We start from the raw sequence: 18,007 nt of genomic DNA on the forward strand, positions 1-18,007 counted from the left end.
TCATCAAAAGAGGGGAAACTTACGCTGTATTTGTTCAGTTTCCTGTGTTTAAAAAGGAAAAGGGGAAACCGGCACAACTGCAAAAATTTCAGAACAGGAAGGTCTTCAGAAAAACCAAACTGTCCTTTCCCCAGCATCACTACTCCTGAGTTCCAAAAAGAACTTGCGTATCATCCTGGCTACAGCATATGTTACTCCTTGCTCTTTTGACAGTGGCATAGGTGCCATTCGTATTTAGCTATCATTTTGACATGCTGTCAAATTAACATGACGAATGCAAATAAAGAAGTGAGAAAGGGAAAGACCATTTTAACTCTACCCAAAATGCAGACAAAAATCAGAATGTAACAACTGGACGAACAGAAGGCACTTCGCTAACTACAGGGCCCTGACCTTGCCAAACTGCAGTAGTCTGCTACAGCCAAAAGTAGTTCTGGAAATAAAAAAAAAAAGTCTGAAATTACCATAATGGAAGAGGTAAGTAAGGAACTGCTAGCAGCTTTTCTACTAGGTTAAATGCAAGACAACTTACCTCTGTCCATAACCATAAATAATTAAAGCAAAAACCCAGAACAAGAATTTTTATTCTTTTAATTTTGAGCAATTATACAAATTGTCCCTCAAATAAGTGCTTCTGACATTTTTGGAACAAAGGAAAATTATTATTGGTTAAAACAGATTCTTTTAACTGCAGATAAATTAATTGTCCCAAACTGTTCCAAATTTTCCCAGAGTTTAAGGTTTTTCTTTAAAAGCCAATGAGAATATTTTCCCTCCAACCCATACTACAAAAAACATCACAGTATGAGCCACTCTTACCAAAATTGTACTAACGTAAAATTCTACTATGCTAAACATGATCTGCAAATAATACATTTAAATATACGATTCAATTCAGAGATGTTTTTATTATTGCAACAAAATGCGTACCTTTAAAATATTTTTACTTTCTACAAATATTACTTGATTTAAAAAGTACACGTTGTAAAATCTTTTCACATATTTAATGTTTTGTAGTAAACACATATTCAGAGCCATTTCTTTACCAGAATTAAACCTGGTTTATAGAGTATATATTTGGTATGCACATGTACAGTAACAATACAAGCACACTTTGGACTAATCAAATTACTATTAGGTAGGTATACTAAACCACACACCTTACATAAAACACAACAGGCTGAAAACTTCTGAAACCAGGGAACCCTGGCACCATTCTTGTGCCACTCAGAGAACATCCCCAATTTAAATTAATCTACACGAATTAGCATTATTCACTGGCTTGAGACAAAAGGCAAACGCACACACTACGAATCTTTAAGTGACAAGTAAAACATCACCACATAGAAGCTTAATTATGATTCCTCTCTACTCTTCCATACAAGCAATATGCAGACATCATCAGCTTTATACTAGCTATATATCTGACGCTTCTACTGTGTTTACGGCGTCTGATTAAAAAGTAAAAGTACTAAAGTAGCCTCTTCACTATTTCTGCAGGAAGGCAACTGATTCCTTGAGTTCATGAGCAACATATAATATTAAAATGAGACCAACAGTGAGCCACTCTAACTACAGGCAAAGTAACTTACTTATTTTTGAGACCACTATGTAAGGTAAAGCCTAAAAGTGATTGATCTTAATGTTGTAGGTAAATCAATCCATTTTAGAATGGTAAAAGAAAAGTAGATCTGCTTACCTTTTTGTATGCATAAAAATACTGCTTACTCCAGTGCCGAAATAAGGGACTAAACACATGAAAATTCATACCTCTAGGGAAAGTTTACGAACAGGTAAAAAAACCTACATAATTGGGGTGGCCTCAAACATACATAAAATGCAGAAGCAAGAGACTGAGAAGAATAAGCTTCAAAAAGGTTAGAGGAAAGCTACCTACTAAAATTTGGTGATAACTATATCCCTGATTCAGAATGCTGGCATTTAGGTTTTAATTTATTTACACAAAAATACAACTGCTACCATGAACAAAGGAAGTTCCTAATTATAATGTAAACTTCCAAAACATTTTAACATGAGACAGGAGATACTAAAACTTCCTATCGCAAGCTGAGAAACTACTCCTTTGTGAGAAAAGTTTCTTGTATCCATACTTCTAAGAAAGGGGCTCACAGAGACAAAATACCTAGTGTCAACTACCACAACGAAGTGTTTCAATTGCTAAAGTAGTCTTCCACTGCCATAATTTCCTTTTCAGTAAATAACTTTCAAAAAAATATTTAATTAAATTTCTTAGGTATGAAATGTTACACTTGCTACACAACTGCAAAATACGACTACAACAATCCATTTTCAAGTCAACAAACATTTGTTGTAAATAACATTTTGTTAAATTGAAAACAAGCCTGAAACCTTCAGGGTGAGAACTACAATACATGAAAATAAACACCCTTGCAACCAAACACCTTTGTAAGGTGTTCTTACTGAAAAATCTTGCCAACCATAGGGACAGTCAATTTCAAATACTGCACTGCATTACTGAATATGAATACGTAATATTTTCTAAGATTAAGACACCTCTGTATTACTATAAGAGTGAGAAACACTTGTGGTAGCATTTTTCAAACTTTTAGTTAGGTAACTGTATCAGTTCAGACTCAGTATTGTGTTTCTCCATCAATAACTCCCAATTGCAGGTCAAAGTACATGGAACTGGAAATGGAATAGGAATATAATGCAACTCCACCCATCGACTGCATTTCAACCTTGATTATTAAGAGAATAGGGTGCTACAGAGAATATCCCAAGAGGCAGTTGACAGCTGAGAACCAGTTTTAAAATTCTGAAGCACTAATACAGTACATGAAAAAGTGGTGGAAGATCAGCCGCTTTCTCAAGAAGATGCCACTTGCTCAATAACGTGTTAGTGATAAAAAGCATACTTATCTATTTTTTTAGACAAAGGTTAAGAGGGAAAAATCAGTTGTACAGATGATCTCATTTCACAGGGAGATCAACATTTATTTCTCCCTCTTTTGTTTGCTTGTTTGTTTATGTTGGAGTCTGTATATTCTTTGACTCCACCATTAACATCCACGTGAACATTTGCACATGAGTACACAGAAAGATGAAGGAAGACTGAGATACAAAGGGGAAAAAAAAGGTAAAGCAACAGTGTCAGTCACATCCAGCAAGTAAGTACAGTCGTTCGTTGGCATGATCTGGCAGAAACATACTTCCATAGGATTTCCTTCCACTAAGGGAAGATGTTCTTGCCTTGCGTAGCAGGAGCCGGACTATTGCCAGGCACCACAGTTGTGGTGTCCGAACTGATCAGCACTTAAAATTTAAGAGAGGTCCATTAACAGCAATATGTTATGCTTAAAAGAACAGAAACTCCAACTGGTAAATTCTCTGACAGACTTTTTTTTTTTTTTTAAAATACCATGTGAATGACTTAATTAAAAAAAAAAAGCACCACAAAAATACAATCAACTTGGTTATAAGGAAATAAATACAAAATATTACATTAATAATGCCTCATATATCCTAATAGATGGGTTCTGGAATTTATCATCTTCTTTTTAGACATTTCAGTTCCCACTGTAAGAGATATCAACCTATCATGGATTTGAGCCTTGGCAGAATCTAATTTAACAGTATTTGTTTCCAAATGACTCTCCATTCCCTCTCTGACGAAAGGTCCAAATCTGTACTAAGGATTCTCTTGTTCCCTTACTGATCATAAGTTACAAAATTTCCTAACCATGAAGCATTTCACACTTGCTTTCTTACAATTTTCAACCTTAACTGTCAATTTTACATTGCTCATAATAATCCATACATTTTCTGTGTCATTGTTATTAACTCCACGCTATTCGCACTCTTTTCACCAAATATCCTCATGGTACTACCATAATTTTGTTTGATTATATGTCTTGATTACACAAGAATTTCTCATGGTCAAAGGAAATGTTTTCAAGAAGAATTCAGCATCTTCTGCACGCACTCTTCTCCAGAAATCTACTTGTCTCAACTCTTACAACTTTTGGTATCATCCTTTGATGAACTCTGCCATTTTACTTTCCATACTGCATTAATCTGTCTATCGTCGCTTCCTTGATCATCAATGCATGATATTCTCTCAATTATGCTTTTTGCACATAAAATCTATATAGACATAAACATTCTACAAGACAACCTGTGACTACGAAAGCTCTCCTGTTCTAGGACCACTCCTGGCAAAACGTCCCTACTCAGCTTTCTTGAAAGTACCACAGAAATAACAACCTCTTTCATCATCATGTACCTTCATTTTAAAACTCACTAAGATCCTCTGATCTTTCTCTCTCTTCCTCATTTAGTATCCACATACATACTACTCTGAGACCTTCTGAAGTTTTTATTAATTTGATCAATCTCATTAAATTGCTGCTCCATTTTAAGCACTAGCCAAAAACCCTATTTATCTCCATCTGTAAATAACTTCCAAGAAGACAACATAACTGTTAAGCCCTGAAAATTAACTAAGTCTTGATCTACTGTAGTAAAAACTAGTTAAAAAGGGGGGAAAAAAAGATATCAATAATGAATACTTGCCTAGAAAGTGTGGAGTCTTTTCCTCTATGTTCTGTATTGTTCTTCCTGCTTAGTCTATAATGGGACTTCCCTGGGTATGCATGACAACCTCCAAAAATTTAAAAAGGCGGCAAACAAAAAATCCACTCTTTTCAGAAAATTAACCATAAGGCAATATGAATAGCTTACCAAACTTGATCTATTAAAAATATACAAATAAATAAACCAACAACAGAACTAGGCAATTCAAGACTAGAATCCGCTAGCTTGTCTATCTGCAGCTAACGTAGTCAGTGGAACCCTGATGCAGGTCTCCATGAAAACAGATCTCTACAGTTAAAACAAATGAACAACAAAAACAACAACAAAAAACAAACCAACAAACCACCACAGAACAAGCCCTCACTGCCACCAAAACCGTAAAAGCAGAGCTCATATCACTACTGGGGGGCAACACCAGCAGCCACTCAAGGGAACAGCGGTACCGTCTGCTTGAAAAAGGATACCACAAGCTGCTATGTAAGGTAACAGCAATAATTTCTGATGTACATAGGCAAGAGAGAATGATGACCTATGCTCTCTTTCCACCCTCTACGCACTGAGGTAGGGCAAGAGGTAGAGAAAGGAGATATGTACCCATTTTAAATAATGTGTTGGTGTTGTCCTATGGAGACATCCGCGTGGCTGACAGCTCAAGAGTGGCAATAAGCACTACTGCTAAACACAAATTTACATTATTTTTTAGTTTAAAAAAATGCAAAAATTATTTAATAGCAAAAATCATTCAAATCATAGCAGAAACAAACTATGTAGCTGTATGACAGTAACTGTGCAATATGGTAGAAGCTGCAAAGTCGCATGAAAAATACAGTTTGCCCACATTTTTGACTAATTCACCTGCCTTCTGCCCACTAACTGTTTTGATCAGAACAACCTACATTCCATAACTTGGAGTAGTTTTAAACAACAGCCATTTTATACACTCTGCTTAGAGCAGGCCGAGTTTAAAAGTTCTCTTTCCAAATTACACAAGCCTAAGGCCCCAGACAAACAACAATTTTATATCAGATAAGATCAAGAACTGTCAAAAAGAAACAGTACTTTGCATCTACTTCCACCTGCAAGATCCAAAGTTGGTCTCTAAATCTTTGTATTTGCAGGTATTAAAAAAAAAAAATCTTTAGAATTTTTGAAAGTTTACACCATTAAATCTTTTCCTCTCTTGTTGAAAATTCTTAACATATATGTAGTACTAGAAGTGGGACAGAAAGTCCACCCAACCTATCCCAAGCTTAAGTTGACATCCAGTCTTGTATATGCTATATATATATACACGCGCACACATACATATATAATAAAATGTATGCATTTCTTATATAATCAACATACAAAATAAAGTATTCACAAACATTACTAATTTTCTCAAAGTGACAACAGCATCTGAATCCACAACCGTATCCTTCTTAGCTTTCTTAAATGCAGGAATGCCCATGAAGAAATATTTTCCAAGACGAGATCTTTCTCCCCGCAAGCTCTTTAAGGAAGAGATAAAATCCTTTATTTGATTATATGCAATTTTATGCCTTTATGGTATTTTAATATAAGGATAAAAGTAACAGTAATTGTGATGATGACAGATTTTTTTAAACAAAAATGAAAATGGTAAATTCAGGGTTAATGAAAAATATAAACTAACAGAACAGAAATTAATTCTGTTCATGCAGCACCGGTGGTGCAAGCAAAGATGCAGAAGAACCACTAGACGGTTTGTACCAGTAAATCAGAATCTCACTGCAGAAAGCAGATTGTGCAACTCAAGACAGAGACCACTCAGCACTTTACAAATAATGACCGCCTTCACTCAGTAGCAACCCAGCATCTGGGCCACAAGTCAATTAATGTCCAGTGACCAATTTACATGAGGGAGTTGGCCATTAAAGACTAACTTATCAGCATTTGATTACATAACTCCTCCTTCTCCAGTACCTACCCCATCCGCCCTTCCAAATAGTGTTCTCTCCACCAACATTCCCACATTCCTGCCTCCTCACCCAATGCATGAATGCACTCAGCTCACTCAATATTCACATTCCCTCCCTTTGCAATTTGACCACCTATGCTCAAATGGTCTCCTCTCCTTAAATGCCTCATTAAAATGGGCATTTTTTTAATTGCCTCCAAACACCTTGTCTTCCTTCTTTGGCCTACAGGTGACTGAGAAACAGCACGTGTTATTTGGCCCAACTGGAGGCAGAGTTAGTGTGTGCCTCCCAGCTGGGGTAGCTGAGTACAAGTGTCTTCTGCCAGGCCAGCAACCTACATAGAGCCCCCAAGCTGCACAGCTGGATCAGCTGGCTGCTGGTCAGGAGATGTGCGTCTTCCCAATGGGCAGCTGCCAAGTCAAAAAAAAATAAAAATTATGAAGTCTCTGAAGCCACAAACCATAGCAAACACAAACCATTTGGAAAAAAAAAAAAAAAGCCTTGAGGAAAAAGATACAGCCTTGAGAGTCACTTCCACCTGGTGGCCTTCTACAGCAGAATCCCATACAATGCACCCTTTAAAGTTTCATCTAGTAAGGCAATGAGATCAACACTTCTGTATATTTATATTGTTGCTGTATGTTATATGGTATGCGAACAATCATATTCATGTCGTGTCTACTTCACTGTAACTTTACATGATTATTTCCACAACATAGAAAAGGCTTTAATCATATTTATTTTGATGTTGTGAGTACTGCAAGTCATCAATACTACAGATCACACTATACTAGTGAAATTATAATAAAGATGAGTAAATTCTTTGATAAGTTTCTGAAAACAAGAAATAATGGTAACAACTTTTTGTTTTCCTTACTTAGCTAGATTACCAGGCAGCCCACCCTCCAAAAAAAAAAACAAGCTTAAATTAACTTACTCATAGAAAAAACAAATCCTGTTGCTTTTCTAAACTCTTTAAAAGGAAAACAACCACCATACTTTGAATCTGCAACTTTTGCTTACATGCAAAGACCTCCTAAGGACAACTAAAGAAATGAACACTCTGTTTACACCAGTTTCAGTATCTTAGGTTTTGAATACATTTTCAACGACTTCACTTTTTTAGTTTCTTTCCCTGCTAAAGCAGGCACATTTTATGTTAATATACATGGTCCAGATCCTACACATCTGACCTTTACAAGCACACTGCAAAACTGACACAGGATGCCACCACTTTCAGCTCAGCTCTGAAGAGGGATGAAAATTTTCCCTAAGCAGATCTACAGAGAGATCCACATTGGCAGAAGTCTACAAACGTAGCTCTTACAGCAGACCTACAGAAGCACCAAGTCACCGTAAAAATAACAGAATAATTTTGCTTTCTACCAGGCACATAAATTTATGGACAATCATGATTTTAAACTGCATCACATGCAAATACATACAGAAATATATCAGTACATTTAGGGAAGTTGGGTGTTCCTTTACAGTTACATGCAGAACAGTAGATTATTTTTAAGTAACTTTTTTCTTTGATGTTACTTAAGCACTTTCTTCAACAGCTGGAATAACTCTATTTAGAATACAATCAAACTGCTTTATTAGATGAATGAAAGCTACTACAGAAAAATGGGATTTGTGCACTGGTAATATAAAAATCTAAATAGAAAAAATCTCATATTCAATTATGACAAAAACACTTTTCTAGAAACATAACTATATTTCAGTAATGATAGCATATTGGCTATAGAACATATTAATGAAACAATACTGAATGTGATGAAGTCATTGTCACCAAGTATTGTATTTTGATTTTCTAACCTTTTACGCTCTTACTATGATTCCATATGCATTGACTAACATAACATCTTTCTAATAAATAACTTTGTGTTATATAAACAGAGAAGCACATGGCATTAAACACGATACCAAGTTTAGCCAAGTCTGACGAAATAAAGTACTTTGAAGCATTTGGAAAAAAATGCTTACTAAAGGTATTCCAAGTTGTATGGTAGTTAGGGCCCCATATATTCTTCAAATTCAATTAAACACAACAATTCACTACAGGGGTCAGCCTCTGCACACAATCGTGCTCAGAAACAAAATTTTTACACACACAGAAAAACATTGCATTTCTATACCATACAGTTACAAAAATGACCTTGGAAGAACAAGCAAAATGCCCACCAATGCTGCAATGCCTGAATGGGTCTGCAGAGTACCTGAAAGCACGTTTTTCAGGCGTGTGAAATACCCTTTAGATAGTCATCTGGATCCTGTGAATTCTGTACGTCCACAGCTGCAGAATTATTTTTTTTTTCAGGTACCATGGAATCTATTATCTTTTTGCTGTAAAATTCGGTATTTTACTGTTGCTAGGCACCTGACATTTAGTGCTTTGTCCTCTTGCCCTTTTACCTGCATACACCTTTTCCTTCCTTCAATTTTCTTTACAATTAGGAATTAATTTGATTACAGTAAATATTCCATGTGCAGTCAATGTGTACAGACATCAAGGGGTGAAGGGACAGAAGATGAATTCCAGCTTGTAGTCAAAGAATGAGATGATGATCAGCAGAGAATAAGAGGCAAACAGACCTGTGAGTTAGGCAGCCAGGGTAAGCACTATTGCAACAGTGAACCCCCTCAGCCCACAAGCAAAGGAGAGGATTCCTGAATTGTCCCACGTGGATAACACCATGGAAGCCAATACAGTGGGGGAAGGATGCCCAGGAAACACACTCAAAACTTCCTTAGAAATAACTAATATTAAGATTAACCAATTACCATGTTGAATGATGAGTCAGAACTATGTGTCTATATATGAGGGGAAAAATAGGTATCTCACAGTGATACAACAGATTAATACTGCCATGGAATTTATTTCCATTTACCACAGAGAGCACAAAGCTCTATTATGAAGAACATTCTCTAGCGACAAAGTTAAGGTTGCACATTCATACTTAAATGAGGCGATTACTGATTTTTTTTAACGTATTTACTGTTCAACTGTAGCATTATATGAACATATACTGTTAGAAATGTGAATTTTCCTAGGTTTTCATAGAGGGTATTGAGGGGTGAAAGGCATCCAAGAAACGGCTTTGTTTCAAAGCTCTCCTATCTTCCCCAAAATTACAGAAGATATATGTGAATTCTGTAACATGGCACTGTTTACCTGGCCATTACCTGGATTCTACATCATTTAAATGAGGTGACTAGAACCCAGATACTCCTGAGCAAAATAACCACGTAAGGGAAGAACTGTTCCTAATTTATTTCCACAGATTTTCTTTTAATACAAATATACTTCTTTTAAAAAACAAACAAAACCCCACACACAGTTCTACACGCCTATCCTATGCCATAATCCTTGTTAACATACTCAGAACACGCTAGATTTACCCCCAAAGTAAACTATTTTCATTTAGCTTAATTAAGCCCCTGGGATGTATCCCAAACAAAAAGCTACCCCAACACATTACATCCCAGTAATACACATTGTTATAGCACTTCTCCAAAGAACTTTAACAGAGCTACTCGAAGTTAGTCATATGATTTAGTGATTTACAGAGCTGAGAATCTCTACACGTGGATTCTCATGGCACACAGCAACCTTTGGACCGGGAGGCAGAGGCCAACCAGCAGACGTCACAGCACTAACAATGGAGAAATGCAGGCAGCCCTAAGTATGACCCATCTAAATTTCCACAAACAAACATATGAAAAGTCCAGCAAACATTGTAAGAGAAAAGGTCTCTCTGAATCAGAATGATCGCCTTACTTTACAGGATTTTCATGTATTTTAGGCAGCCATGGACTGACAAGTAACACTGTAAATTATTCTAAGACACTACTAATCTAAACAGTTGCTCCTCCCACACCCATAAAAAAGGAGAATAGTATGAACACAGTTCACTCCTGCAGACAAACATGCTCCAGTGCATCATTCAACAGAACTCCACTCTATTATAATAGTATGCAATCCCTCTTGCAGCATAGCTGGCTTGCTACAATTTCTCTGGAGTTAAAATAAATGTATGCACATTCAGTTTAAAGATAGGGAAACAAAAAGTAGAGAACTCAGTGTCACTGCCTTGTTGCTGAAAATCTAATTCGGGTCTGCTTAGACTTGAACTTGTTGCTCCAAGGAGACTGTATTTTAGATCTGATACCTAGCTCACTAATCTAGTACCTCAGGCAAAGCCTAAGCTCACTATTCTGGGTACCATCTTGCTGTTTTATTATCCTTCCTTAAGATAAGCTTCTTTATTTCAACCGTTCCAATATTTCTCTGCTTAGGTATCCCAAGTTTATTTATTCCCTAAGGAATAAAGATTGTTCTTCCTCTCATTTATGCTATATTTTCTGCTTCTCAACACTGCAGAGGGCACACAAGCTTATGAATAGTTTTATTTTCCTCATATATTCCTAATTTATATTCATTTTCAAATATTTAAGATATGACATAGAAGCATGAAGAGACACAATCCCTGCATTAAAGAGCTTACAGTCTCACACTTCTCTGTGAGATAGGTAAACAAACATCAGTATACCCACTTTATAAATATGAATAAAGAGATGGCAAATGATTTAACTAAGGCCACAGAATAAATATGTATCAGACTGATAACCAGAAACAAGATCATGTGATGGGATCTCTGGCCTATACCCAATTCCCTCTATGAGCTGTATGTCTTCTAATAATGTGGACTGGTACAACACTTACTCCAAGTAGTTCCATTTAAGCTGCAAGACACCTCTGACACTCTGAACAAGCATTTTAAAACAAAGTACAGCAAAACAAAACACAAACAATCCATTCTCATAATCTGTTACATACTTAGTTTTCAGTTTTCCAATTCACAGAACACAACAATATCCTGTTTTATTTTTCAAACAATCCTTCCTCAGCTATTGATTAAAAAGGAATTTTAAAAGATAGTACATAACAGCAGCCCCCTTTTATAGATGGTTTAACTAAGCTTCAGGAAGAAGAAATTTGCCTGTCAGAACTGGATTCTAACATTTTAAAAAAAAATAAAAAAATAAAAAGGCTTTACTGTATTTGAATTCCATTCCTATTTGACATGCACTCTCAAAGCAACAGTCTGAACCTCTGTGTACCTCTAGTACCTCACCTGTAAAACTTAACAAATTATACTTCTCTATTACTAAGGAAAGTGGGGAAGGAATTAGGAAAGAAATAAAAGAGTATAGAAGTCTTATCTTCTGAGGTTTAACTGCAAATAAACAAGATAATTAAAGCTCATTAGCTCTAAAATAAATTTTAAAAGACTGAAACTCCTTTTCTTAGCCCAGGCTTATTCCACTTCACAAGGAAAGAAGCAATATCCTTGCATTCAATATGCATTCTCGATCTTGTTGTAATATGTTTACCATTTATTCAAACCTAAGACACTACACCACAGCTATTAATAATTTTAAAGCATAAATTAATTTTTATACTGTTTCAGTTGAAGATTAGAAAATGGTTTTAACATACAGATTTTCCACCAATTATTAGAAGATTCAGTAGGTCCTAGAAGTCACCACAGATATTATAGTGTTGCCAGAAACTTGCTCTTTGTAGGTTATCTGGACAGATGTCAGAACTAATAAGCTTTCAAGTTAAACAATCAGAATTCTGTATTAAAACTGAAGAACAACATTCACCCCTCCCCAAATAAACCAATATATTTCAGCTTAGCAGCAGTGATTTAGGTCATTTTCTAACAAAAAAGCTTGCAGAAAAATAATCAGGAAGAGAAAATATGTTAACATCCATCACACTAATTTTTCACTATGTTTTTCAGCAGTAAAGAGGAGTTTACCCCTTGAAGAAAAAGCTCAGAAACTTTGATAGAGGCCAAACTCATCCGCATAGCGACTAGTGTCACAACATAACTCTAAGAAAGAGCAATTTTAAGGTAGCTATATTTCCTTTCACCTGCTGCTTGGTCTCCTCAGAAGAGGCCTAATGAAAATTTTGTATTATAAAAGTTCTATTTTCTTATGAGCGGATTCCCGGGAACTGTGACAAGACAACATCCATCCAAATAACTAACTTCCATTGAGAGACATTCTAAGATGTTAACAACCAACATATTTAATTCCCCTAAATAAAGCTTTACAGCATGAACAGTAAGTAACTAGTGTTGATTGTGAATATGTTGACTACATGATTACAGTACAACTAAAATAAAAATCCCCCTCCAACTATGTAAAATATTTGCTTCAGACTGAAAAGCAAGACCTTCAGACATCTGACTGAAACACGCATTACAATTCTTATCTTGAGGAGGCAAAAATAATTTTAAAAAGAAATTATAAAAATATCATCCATGTATTTTGTTTCCTGGCTTGCCAATGACTGCAGGATTTGTGACAAAATTAAGCGCAATAGATTTCGCAGGTGAAGCCTGGAGTGTTGCAATAAAAGTCTTTAGCTATGCAAGATGAAAGCCTTCATTACAGTGTTATTCAAGGATGGACAGAAGCTGTAAGGTCATCTGGTCCATTTCTCTGACAGTCCTGGCTTGTTACCCATCACAGCGTATTAGTGTCCCAACCGGGCTAGTTCTGAATGACCCATGGTGTGGGGTTTTCCCCAGCTCTGCCTGGCATACTATTAAGAAGGTATACAAGTATATCTTGGGGGTTTTTGTGCTGCTATCTTCTCTGAATTTTCTCCCTGGGTTTCATCTCAGCTTACACGTTAACACAGCTTCTCACTTTATTTAAAATTAATCTCTTTTAAGTATTTGGGCCCTTCAAAATGCTTGTCAGATACCATTTCCCTTTCTCATCCAAAATCTTCATTTAGCCAAGCAAAACATTTATTTCTCAAATCTTTTTTAAAAATCAATTAGTCCCTTCAGCCTTCTTAACATTTTGTTGCTCTTCTCTAAGCTTCTGTTAAGTTGCCCCACCTGTTGCAGAGGCTGTGAAAGTAAAACAGTACTCCAAATACAGTCACACAGCCTCATACAAAAACTCATCTCCCACTTGGTTCAATGCCTTTGTAGATGCAACCTAAACTCGTTCTGATTTTTACAAAGTCTATATATCATATTGCAAATTGGGGCCTGTTCTTCCTGTCAGAAGCATGGACAAATCCCTTTCATATGAAAGGGAGTTGGGCGCACACAACTGACAGGATTATCAGGCCCATGGTATCACTCCTATCCCTTTTTCAGCAATGCTGCTTTCCAGGTTATTCCCTCACAATGAATACCTGGTTTGGATTACTGTCCCTCAACTGTTTTAGCTTGCATTTTCCAAACTAAATCTCATTTGTATTTTCCAACCGTGTGCCTAATTTCTTTAGATAACCTTTTCTTTTCTGCCCAGACTTGTGTTTAACTCTTCCCACTATCGTTGTCTGCTAACATCGCAAGGATACTATTCACCTTCTCATAAATTTAATCAATCCAGACACTAAGTGTGCCTAAAATGGCTAAACTTGTATTACTACATGCATGTGTAAGCACTGATGTTACTCTTTTAGCACCTAAAACTTCTGTGACTCACCAAATCTATTCTTTATACTTTGTTCTATTTTTGTTTATGGTCCTTCACCCAATTTCTCATTCAGATGACTATTCATATACATAAATAATTTGTCAACGGGAGATTCTGAGATGCATTTGAATTTTAGAAAATATGTAAAATATTACTACAGCTATAACTTTTTCTTCATCCACTGGGGCCTTGAACCTGCAATCAGATCTGGCAAGCAAGCAGTCCTGTACTTCTCCATACTCACTGATCTATGTGCAGACGCTGTTGCAGTATCAGATCCTAATTTTAAACACTGAGCAAGAATAACAAAGAAAACTCTTTTAAAGTAATTTTGCTTGGAAAAGTCCAGGCTGCTTATTATTGTTTCCCTAATATTTCCGCCATTATTTTACTAGAAACAGAATCCCTCAAATTTAACTAGCTCTTCAGCTCATACCTTTTTTCCCCCCTCTTTTTTCTTCCCCCTGCCTCCCCCCCGTTTTTTTCTTTTTTATTAAAGAAACTGGTATTATTTATTATTCAATCTCTTAGGGCAACTTGAAGATCAAATGTCTTATAAATATCTTCAGATCTTTCAAGAACCCCCGCTATTTGTTATCAATAACGGTATCACATGGTCCTGATTTTTAACCGCTCACACTTTTTCATCCTACTATATATGGAATTTCAGGAAATTTGGAATAATGGCTTGTCTTTATAATAACTTTATGCAACTTCTCATTTATGAACTGCTCTCTTTCCTCTCTACGTGACTTCCCCTTACCTCCCCAATATATTTACAACAGCAAATTCTTACTCACCTTTAACTAGTATTAACTCATTTCTGCTGTCTTTACCAGAAGCTTATAATACACACCTGCCTCCCACCTTTCAGAAATTCTCTGCAGAACTGAGACTTAAACTTATTTTACTTGACACTGAGTCCTTCCACGTAATTTCTCTTAATGCAGATAAATACCTTTTAAAAGCAAACCAATTTTTAATTTGGTTAGGCATACTTCATTTGCACATGTAGTTCACAAGGTCTCTCACTCCCCAAGAACAGATGAAGGCCCACAACAGAATAAATGTATCACTTACGCTCACACAAAAAACAACAGAACCTTATGCAAACGTATAAGGTCACATCAGCCCAATTCTTTGTAGGACTGTAACCTCATCAACCATTAACATAAAAAACAGGCTATATTTCATGTTAAGTTTCTTTTCACTCACCGTATATGTTTACCAACTAACAAAAACGTAAAAGCGTTCCCACATTACTGATGTTTACATTTATTACCCCATATTAAAATATTTTCATTAACATTATAAAATAATCTTTAGAGATGCATTTGGAAAATGCTTTACTGATTCACCTCAATTGAGATGAAACATCTAATTTGCACTACATCCAAGGGAATTACACACTCTGATGCTGTAGAGACTCACAGAACTACATTAACAAGTACAGTCTATCAATGGTTATCGGCACTGTGGCTTTTGACTGCTCACTAAGAACCACAGTGCATAAATTACTTCACCTGTCAGACAGCTCAAAGCAACACAGGCACAAAGTTTGAATGGTTCAGACCTTCCCTATTATAAATAACTTTTTCCAGTGAGAGAAAAGAAGGGAGAAGGGGTAGATAGGATTGTCTATCATATATTGAAGTATCACCTATCATAAAGCCTATGATAATTATATCAGAAGTTCAAACAATTCACGTCTTTAATGAACCCTAACATACATTCCCAAAGACGCCCGGCAAAATTCCAGAACAGTCACAATGAAAAAGTTATTTAAACAAAAAAGGTACACCTCACAACTGCCTAGAAAAACCATAACCAGATGATTGTTTGGCAAAACATTTGGTTTGATCAAGCCAACAGGACTACTCCCGTCACACAAATAATTCAACTTTCTAAACTATTTACATAGCAATTTTAAGTCCAACTGACAGCATTATTAGAGATAGCACAGCAAAATGAGCAAGTGGTCCATGTAGCTTGAGGTCTTATCTCAGTAAACATGCTATGCCAGATGTTTCATAGAAAGAGGCAACTTTCATCACAAACGAATCCAAATTTGCGAATGTATGTATGTAGGTGCATACCATCAAATCCCTCTGAATTCAACAGGGTCCCATCTGCCATGCAGATCCCTCACTTTACAGGACACACAACATATGATTGGATAAAAAAGTATATAAAAGTTGATAGGCCTCAATTTGTTTGGCTTTGTTTGCAAAGTCATTACAATAGTGAGGCCAAGATTATAGTCATAGTTGGGACTCAAGAGGAACATTTTTTCCAAGGGTAATTGCTCAGCAGTTCATGAAAATCTGGCCCTATAAGAAACCTCAGGTTATGTTCTTCAACACAGATAAACAAGAGCCTTTATATGAATTTATCATTAGAGCATTTTTTTCTTTTCCTATAACAAAATCCCCACCCCCCCCCAAAAAAAAACCTGCTAGGTTAAAGCTAAACAAATGTTAACCTAGTGGAGATACATGTGTATATACAGTCTTATTACCACACATGTAAGGACGTGAACACAGCTGGGAAACTGTTCACATCAAACTTAGATTATATGAGAAGCAACAGTGAGTGAAGTAGTAATTTAGAAAAAATACAAACAAAAAACAAATCAACCACTAAAACCCAATCCACCCCAAAACCAACAACCTTGACAGTTTATTTCAGAATGGCCTAAATAAATCAGAGGCTATGATAAAACCAACATTTTTAGAGATTCTTCATCTTAACTGTTCATCAATTTTTTTTTCTAAATTCCAAATAAATAAAAAACCTTTCACTTATTTGTATGTAATCATGTATATGTATTTTCAGCAACTATATTTTAAATAATGTCAATACCAACATGCTAATAATAAAAATAACACATTTGTATGTCTGATTCTAAATTAAAAAGTATTATCTTATTAAAAATTAATAGTCATTAGAAGGCCAAATTAACATTAATTGTGTTAACTGTCACAGCACATAAATGCTTTCAAAATACAGATGTAAACACAAATGACATACAACCTTCTACTACAAAAAGTTAGACCATGCAAACACTTACAAAATATGGAAATAAAAAGGGTAAAAACCAAAAAAACTATCATTTTGCAAATTATATGTAAAAATCTAGTCAAGTAATAGACTACATGGCCCAACAGAAAAACACAAAAAGAAAAAAAACTACTTTCTATGATTCAATAAATCTTCAGCAACACTACCTCAATACTATCTAGTAGATTGAAAAAAAAAAAAAAAAAAAAAAAAACACCAAACCAAACCAAACCAGAGCAGGACATCCTAAAGTGAGCTTCCCACTTTTTTCCTAGGCCTGCTAGCAATCATAAACTTTGCTAAAGCTATTAACAATGGTAATTTCTTTTCTTAGTCTGGATCTTAAAGCGATCATATTTCACCACCAAAAAAAAAAAGAAAAATTCAGTAACTACAGATAACTGACTAAGGTTTTGCAGACATCATTGTAACTCAATAACTGCTCCACTGTGCTACGAACTCTACAGCTTCAAGCTGGAAGTCAATCTAGGACAACCAATAGAAAGTGCACCTGTACAATTACTGCATTTCCTAATTCACAAGGCCAAACTAGAGACAGATAAAGCTTGTGTGTACTCAGATCACCAAAACAGAAGCCCAAAAGCCCATACATCTTTTGTACATATTGCACATCTATATTATCATTAATTGCAATGAAAAATATCATTTATACAATTCAGAAACAGAAAATTACATTCCTTAACCAGTGTACATAAAACTTTATTATAAATGCAGTATAACTGTCTATGTATAGCACCTAAAAACACTATATACGCAATAATTTCAAATTCTTTCACACAAAGAATAATCACCAAAAGTTATTAAAAAATATATTTTTTAAAAAGTCATCTAGTAACTGAACACACACAGTAATTTAAAATATTCAATATGAACTCCGTGCTACA

The 18,007-nt window shown here is 35.5% G+C and overlaps 1 protein-coding gene across 1 annotated transcript in view; it reads right to left on the reverse strand.

The window, feature by feature from the left end:
• ARID2 (AT-rich interaction domain 2) overlaps positions 1-18,007 on the reverse strand; it is a 105,758-nt gene that overhangs the window by 85,150 nt on the left and 2,601 nt on the right. The gene's annotated exons all lie outside the window — the stretch shown is intronic.

This window comes from Rissa tridactyla, chromosome 1 (assembly GCF_028500815.1).
Source record: "Rissa tridactyla isolate bRisTri1 chromosome 1, bRisTri1.patW.cur.20221130, whole genome shotgun sequence".
In the NCBI taxonomy this organism is placed as follows: domain Eukaryota; kingdom Metazoa; phylum Chordata; class Aves; order Charadriiformes; family Laridae; genus Rissa; species Rissa tridactyla.